This window comes from Amblyomma maculatum, chromosome 1 (assembly GCF_055883805.1).
Source record: "Amblyomma maculatum isolate TAMU_Amacu chromosome 1, ASM5588380v1, whole genome shotgun sequence".
Lineage (NCBI taxonomy): Eukaryota > Metazoa > Arthropoda > Arachnida > Ixodida > Ixodidae > Amblyomma > Amblyomma maculatum.
Genome location: NC_139344.1, coordinates 232,008,525 through 232,016,652, shown reverse-complemented (window position 1 = coordinate 232,016,652; position 8,128 = coordinate 232,008,525). Strand labels below are relative to the sequence as shown.

Genomic DNA, 8,128 nt, shown 5'->3' with positions numbered 1-8,128 from the left:
TTGCTACCACATTCGATAATTCGCTGTTCAATAAAACGTCTTTTAGCATTCTTTAATTGCATGGATAGGCAATTGCAGAATCCTTTGTAGCAAGCGCGAAGCTTGATATTAAACGGTTTTTTCTTTGTCTTTTTGTAAAGGTTGTCACGCGTGCACATTGCCTTTAGGAGTTTATCGGTTAGCCATGGGTTTTGGGGTAACGCAATAACTTTCTTGCATTTACGTCTCTGGGAGTTAGCATGAATGAAAGATATCAGGAGCATTGAGAAACGTGAAAAGGCTTGTTGTGGGTCGTTCGCCGAGATAAGTGAAGACCAATCTGCGTTAGTAACTGCAGCGATGAACTTTTCTTTATCAAGCACAACTTTGGTATACGAGATGGCGCTGTGTTCAGGATGGGAATTGAAGCGCATGAAAACTGGGTAGTGATCAGTAATGCCAATGTTCAGAATGCCGGTGTCTAGTGGAAATGCTAGGTTAGATAGCACGTGGTCAATTAATGAACCTCCACCACCAATGACACAACGTGTAGGCAGCGTAATTAGGGATTCAAAACCAAAACTTTGAAAACATGTAGCATAATTGACGGTATCAGAAGAGCTGGTATCAAGAAGATTAATATTAATATCACCTGTGATTATGATGTTCTTAGTTTCGGCAGTTAAAGTCGTCATAACACGTTCAAGAGCAGTACAGAAGATGAAGATGGGGAGCGATAGATGCAACCAAGAATAAAGTTTGTTTGGTCTGTATTTAGAAAATTGTTGGCAAGTTCCACCCAAACAGATTCACAGTTAGTGACACTGATTTCTAGGTTGTGCCTGCGTTTATATGGGATGTTGGACCTTATATATATAGCTGAACCACCATGGTTAGTCGACTGCCGATGTGAGTATTCCGATGCATAGGAAGGGAAACAGAACAAATCTTTATCATCGACGTTTAGCCAAGTCTCCGAAACAGCAATTATTGAAAACCGGGTATCCAATGATAAAAAAAGACTGTCAAAGTCATCAAAATGCTTGTGAATGCTACGTGCGTTAAAATGGATTATAGAAGGGGAATGATTTTGAAGAAATCTGTCCAGCTCACTTGTGGTAAGATAGGACGCCATTGTTCTTTGGTCGGCAATGCAAACGCTCCAAAAGTGTATCTATATGACTAGCAGATTAGCGCCAGATCAGACTCGTCAGAGATGCGATATACATGGCTTGTGGTTGTTTTTCTTGCTTTTATCTGACAGTTGTCAAGCACAGATGGAAAGGGAAATATAGAGGGAGAGAGAAAGAAAGCAACTGGTGGCCTGCTTCATACATCATTTTTACAAAGGTGAGAAATTATTGTTCTCTGTCTCGGGTTTTAGAAAATAAGTTAATGATGCTTTTTAAAACTGACAGCGAAATTGCAGAAACAAAATGGAAGAAATGATCTGAAAACCACTCGCAAAAATAAAAAATGGTGGCCCGCTTCGTACTCATGCAGTCCTCATACATTCGAGTGCAGGGTGTCTCAGACCCATCTTAAATAATGGTGGGTGTCTCGACCCCACTGACTAAGCCCTGGCAATTCCTGAGTACAGTAGCAGGGACAGCACCAGTTATTTCTTGCTGCAATCGGATGAACAGTATGCCCTTTTCTTTTGGCATTAATAGTGAAATTGTGTGGTGCTCATTCCCTTACTTTTGTGCGACATGGTGCATGATCCCAGACAACTGCCCTGGAATGTATTTAGGATAGTCTTAAATGGGAAGTAAACAGCACATTCAACGGAGATTCTCCTTTGGAGGTTATAACATATCCCAGAAGGGAGCTCGTGGGGACATCTCGTGGATTACCTGGTTAGGATGTGGAAGGTAGAAACTTACACAGGACGTTCCTGGAAGTTGATGTGTTGTCTGAGAAATGCTCAGCATTATAGGAAAATGTTATAGAAGCAGGGCAGGCACCAGGACGCCTCTGAATGCATTTAATTCCTGGCTGTCAATCTCGCAATATGGCACTGAGTCTCTACCGCGCACTCTTCCTTCCCAAAACCTCTTCCTCCTCTTTCCTCTTGCTGTTTGCAGATTCTTGCTTGAATCTGCAACAAATGTCATCATAGACAATTTCAACCAAAGTTCCACAGTTTTATGGTAGAAGACTGTTGGAAAGGAGTAGATTTAAAGGTGCAAGCAAATTTTGCACCAGTATTATCTGCGGGGTATGAAATCTAGGCAAGTGAACTCCAGAAAACAATGTCAGCTGGCAACAAGCAACGGACAGGGAGCGGTGGAAATGTGACTCATAAATTTTTAGGTACATCTGAATTGTTAAAAAATGAAATCTAGATACCAGAGGTGGAATTGGAGTTTAACCACAAATTCGAGGAGCGCAATGCACAACCGAAGTGCTTCTCACCCCAAAAGAACAAGTGGGCAAATTTTGTTAGCAGGCGAGCCAGAAAACACAAATATGATAATATTGGCTGGAAATACATAACATAAATCATTAAAAGTGCATCTCTCTGCATTCCAGACCGAGGATTACCCTATGCAAGATGCCCACGGCGCGAGCCTCTTTTATCGCAACATGGTCATGTGAGACTGCCATGTGAAATTATCACCATAAATGACACCGACATTTAAAGACTTGAGGAATCATTTATAACTGAAATTTGTTACACTAATTTACAAGATATTTTATTTGAAAAACAAGGACAGCATACTCAATATTGTTTACTTAACACGAGTCACAAGCCACACAAACAGCTCTCATGGGAACTCGGGTACAATTGCAGGCACACATAGAGGAATTGAATGTCAGGATGCGGCCATAAAAAATGCGTCATCTGCATAAACATAAATGCAAACTTGGTGATGACTGGGAATCAAGCTCAGTAGAATGTTAAAGAGCATGGGCAAGAGGACTGTCCCTTGAGGAATACCTCTGGCTTGTTGATATCTCTCAGACTGGACACCATTTATTAAGGTGAAAGCCTTTAATGGCTCATGCTATCATGGACAAAGTGTGTCCCGCTTTTGCGGCTATCTGATTGGCCGAGGCGGGATGCGTCCCTGCCATCTGCAATGTCGCACTTGATCGCGCGCCAAAGAACGCCACACTTGGACGCGTCCAAACACACTTGCCAGAGAAAGTGTGATAGATAATGCGCCTTTCCTTTCCTGTAGACCAATTATATGTAACACTGCAACGAATGGCGACAAGAGGTTAACAATGGGAGGCAAATTATAGGATAGGAAGGGTAGGCTTTCGCCATTCTCCTCTTAAGAGACCCTCTAATTTTTGCACAAAGATTGTTTAGGAGGAATGTAGATATCCATTCAACTGAATAATGTGGAAACTGCAGAGTCTGTAATCTTTGCAATAAGATGCTGTTTTCTACACTGTCCCGAGCTTTGGCAATGTCTAATGTCACCAAAGCAGCATGCATTTTTGGCACCACGCAAGGAGAATTAGACTCTCAAGGTTGGCATGTGCATTCCATATGGAACATTTTGCCAGTGAACTGATTTGACAGGGGCCGAGGACATTTTCATGGTCCGCAAACTCCGAAACATGTAAGAGTATGACTCTTCAATTAATTTTACCGCGTTTAATCGCTTTGGCTAGTTTCCATTCAGGAGGTATCCATGCATGCTCGATGGAATAATTTACCAGCTGTAATAAGGAATTAGAAGACTCCTGAAAGAGGATCATTATTATTTTCTATGTTATTCTATCACGGCCAGGAGCAGCAGTTGGTAAACTCATCACTAAAGCTATGAAAGGGAAATTTGGGGCGGTCATACTTAATTGGATCTATTGACACTACAAACAGAGCCCAAACGAAGTGCACACAAGGAATGCTTCTCCAATCCTCTGGCAATTGTTTCCATTCTTTGACAGCTTTTTGCGGAGTCAAAGCACGAAGAGAGTACATTTTCTCAAGATGGTATCATTTTCTGCGATCTCAAAAACCTGAAAAATGCGTGTCAGTTACTCGATTTTGATAAGAAATCAAAATGCTAAGAGTCATAATCATCTTTTGCTCGTAAGATTGTACATTTAAAAGTAGCTGCAATATACTAATAAGCATGCCAATTTTTTGGGCACTGGTTGTGGGGAGGTTTCTTCCATGCAGCCTTTCTGCCTCTGTATTAACCGCTGACATTAACCGCTGACGCAAGAGTAAAAACCAAAGTTATCTGAACATATGACCTCAATCAAGAAGTCGCCTAGAGTTAAGTGGAAATTAACATAAAAAATGATAGGTGTGTCCAGTTCATTACAAGAACACATGGAAGTGCTGGAAAAAGTTAGATCTAACACAGATTAACTATGGCCGAACCCAAATTCATGCATGCAAGGTTGTTATCTGTAACCCGATCCCAAAGGTGTTTGCCACATTGATTTGTTTTATAAGTTTCCCCACGACACACGATGTGAACTAAGGTTGCCAGCCAGCCAAAAGAACTGATTTCTGAAAATTGACTAATGAGAGACCTGCAGTCTGGTATCTTGCACACTGCAAAGAAAATAAGCATTCACTAATGAAGACGGACAGCACCTTGCATGAAATTTCAAAGTGTAACCAATGACTCACAGTCTGGAGTAGACAACCAAAAAGATATCTCAGTCCTGTGACAAAATTTTGAAGAAACTAGTATGAGTAAACTCCCTCCTCTTGAGTGGCGATCTTGTAAATGGAAATGTTTTTCAATTGTAAACCAAGTTGCAAAATAATTATGTCTGGATTAGGTTGAAGCTGAAAAAAAGTGATCAACAGTACCACTCTGCTGGGGAATACTGCGTTACATGATAGACAGGGGACAAGTGAAAGACAACACTTGTCCCCTGTCAAGTAGCGCAGTATGATCAACCAACTGGCCCCCGTGTTTGCATTGTTGGCAACAGTACCACTGGAGAACTCTTAATGCCTCTATTGTAGTGAAATCTGGGCAGCAGTAACTGCCTTATTTTCCTTTCGCTTACAGCCAGGCTGTTGCTTCTTTAATTTTGGCTGAGGAGGTGGAGAAGACGAGTTAGACATGGCTACTGTGTTTGATGATTCATGTATCTGAGCCCACCATCTCTGCATCATAAGTGATTGTAACATTCCCTGAATTACCAAACCTATGAGTAAGAAAAGGAGCAGTAATTTGTTCTTGGGGCTGAGACAGTGCAGATAAGGAATTTTGAACCATTAACAAAGGCATGGGTGTTATGGGAGGGTTCGTTGCAGTTTGCATGGCCTGTGTAATCTGTGATACCAGAGCATTAGATATGCATTCTGTCACAATGGATACTATCCTGTTAACCGTTTTAGCCATGGAGGCTTCTACAGCAATCCCTATATATAGCTTGAGATATTAATCTAACGGCACTACTGGATGGGCTGATATGCCTGCATAGCCATGTGCTCCCTCCCTAATTTCTGTTATTGCTTCACGGCGCGAACAGCATTTTTGGTCGATGACTGCAAGAATTTGCATTCCATGAGCCTTAGAGGGACAATGCGAGGAATTCCCAGCTTGAGCTCCACCGCAAAGGCAACATTTACGATATTTTTCTCAGCATGATTTCGATTGTTGGCCATCGTCATATTTGCAACACTGCAAAGTGGACTTGCAACCACCTGCACTACAGCCATAGGCCAGCAATTGTTGCATTGCAGTGGCTTCGATGGTAGAAGACCTCTACGTATGGAAGATCAAAGGCCATGCTTTTATTTCCGATGGGCAGGCAGTATCCGCAAATGTTTCAATAACCGATTTCGTTGGCTCCTGCACATTATTCACTTCACAGCTACAGCGATATACAGCAACGACGCCTGCTGCAAAGAGAAGGTCAAGGGTTTCAACTGGTGGAGTCAAGTATCTGCACCATGGACCAGTCCTTTTGTGCAGGCCAGATGTGAAAGAATGAAGCTGCTTACCGGAAGTGATCCAAAAGAACAGCATTTTAGGAGATTCTTAACACATGCCTCACCTTAGTAATTGCTTCACAGAAGGAAGTGGCTGCCTAGAGATAGCTCGAACAGTCACCATGTTATTCGCTTGGACGGTGTGGCCATGCTTAGGCACCAGCACCACAGGAATGCTGTAGATGCCACAGAACTGAAACGCTTCCAGAGGCATATCATGAGACAATAGGAAAGCCGACCAGAGGGAGTTCCCTGGCTGGGACATTACCTCAGACATTACTGTAGACATTACCTCAGATTTACGAACTCACCGTGTGCTTGGGCCACACAAGACAAAAGGTGCAAAAGTGCAGGGGAAAACCAAAAACAGCCACATAATGCTTAGCAGATCCAACCTCTGGGCCACCTGCATGCACCCTTTCTTTTTTAATTGCAGCAGCATACCTAGCATAAAAATCGCAAGAGTGCAGATTGCTCAGAGGTAAACTGAGGCTCAGGACTTATTTGCTGCTCCCTGGCGAGGCCACACGAGGCTGCTGTGCTGTGGTGTTTTGTGTCAACTTTGCAAGATAGCATGATGTGGTATAACGGGAGATTCATTGTCTTTTTATTTTGAATTTTGCATTCGCAGATTTCAAAATGCTTTTGTTACCCTCCATAACCCATACAATGAAACAGTTTTTCATTTTTGTTCATTTAATCTTTTTGTTCTCACTTACTGGCACTGGTGTCCTTTCCTACAGCACTTTCCAGAGGCTTTACGCTAGGCAGGAAAAATTACAAAGTCATTCACAGGCCACAGTGCCATTCCAGGATATGACGTCTTAAAGAGGGTCAAGAAAATGCTAATTCAATCTTCAGACAAACCCTTCTTCCAGCTTCACACTACCACGTTGACAGTTAAGCCAGGGCATTTTTGTTCCTTTGTGTGTAAATAGTCTTCTCTGTACAAAACCGGAGACCAATAAACACATCTTTCTCGAATGCTGGGATGCGATTTTCCTACGATACATCCTCCAACAAACATTAAAAAAAGATTTCCCATTGCCGTCTCGTGGCATCAGGTTTCTATCCTGTTCGGAAAAGGACAGCGTACCTTTCGGTATGTTTATGCTATTGGGACTGCATAGCCTGTGGAAGGTGCAAATGGCAGTTCGCAATGTGAACATGGATGTTTACTCTGCAAGGTAGTACTTTAATGAGCGTACTATTTATATTATAGATCAACCCAAGTGAGGTGGAATTTTTTTTTTTCCTTTTTTTTTTTAACACCTGCTGTACAGTTCTGGCCAAGCTGGCAATAAAGAAGAAAAAAACAGCATGGAGTAGCAGTTTGCACAGTTTTCATGCTCGGCTGAGGAGTGCAAGGATGGTGGTTCGGTGGTGACAATATTTTTTTTCTAAGGTGTGAATTCATGCGGACATGCCTCAATGACAGGTCTTGTATGCGCCACTGAGGAAACAAGAAATGGTTTCACAGCTGCTTGCATATGTCATGGCGCTGACACATGGCGACACAACAGGACACTTTAAAACCAGAAGTGAGCGGAACCACGTCAGAAAATGAAGGCGGCACTCTGTATGCGCGCTCTTATATACTGCATTATGGCATTATGTACCCTAAAGATTATTAAATTCAGTCCAGCGTCTATGATAAATAGTTGAAGCACTGTTTTCCAGAATTAAATGCAAAGAACTTGGATTTAGCGGCAAAAGCAAGCATCACACAATGGTTCTCGCATTGCCTGCTTGTTTTCACCTCTGAAGGCATTTCAGAAACAAACCGTACTTGTCCTAATGCAAAATTATTCCATTCGTGATGAAAGAGGAGGAGGAAAGCTCTATTGATGAAGAGGCTTTAGGCATGGGTTGAGGAGGTGGCCGACTGACGATATCTTGAAATAACAGCGCGAAGGAAGAGGACGAAGATCTTCGTCTTCGTCCTTCGCGCTGTTATTCCAAAATGTATTATCAACTAGCCGGCACCTCAATGCTTGAAGATATCGTTCAGCGACCTCTTTGGTCCGCTCTGCGACTCTGAGTTGAACGGTTGGACGTCTGTGCCTGAGCTGAGCAGTGCTGCCTCCCACTATGGTTGGTTAGGCACAGAGCTGCAGACTCTCTGATGACTCGACTTGATTACAATGGTAAAATGGATACATATTTCATGATTGGCAGTGGCTGGCTGGTTCCGAAACATCATACAGGACCATCTTGTGCGCTTCG

The 8,128-nt window shown here is 42.6% G+C and overlaps 1 long non-coding RNA gene across 1 annotated transcript; it reads right to left on the bottom strand.

Moving 5' to 3' along the window:
* Positions 1-1,263: 1,263 nt before the first annotated feature.
* Positions 1,264-6,336, bottom strand: LOC146205893 (uncharacterized). The gene is made up of 2 exons (XR_014704283.1): positions 5,968-6,336; positions 1,264-2,080 (listed from the first exon to the last, which is right to left on the bottom strand). It is a non-coding gene; the product is annotated as an uncharacterized LOC146205893 (long non-coding RNA).
* Between the last annotated feature and the right edge of the window lie 1,792 nt (positions 6,337-8,128).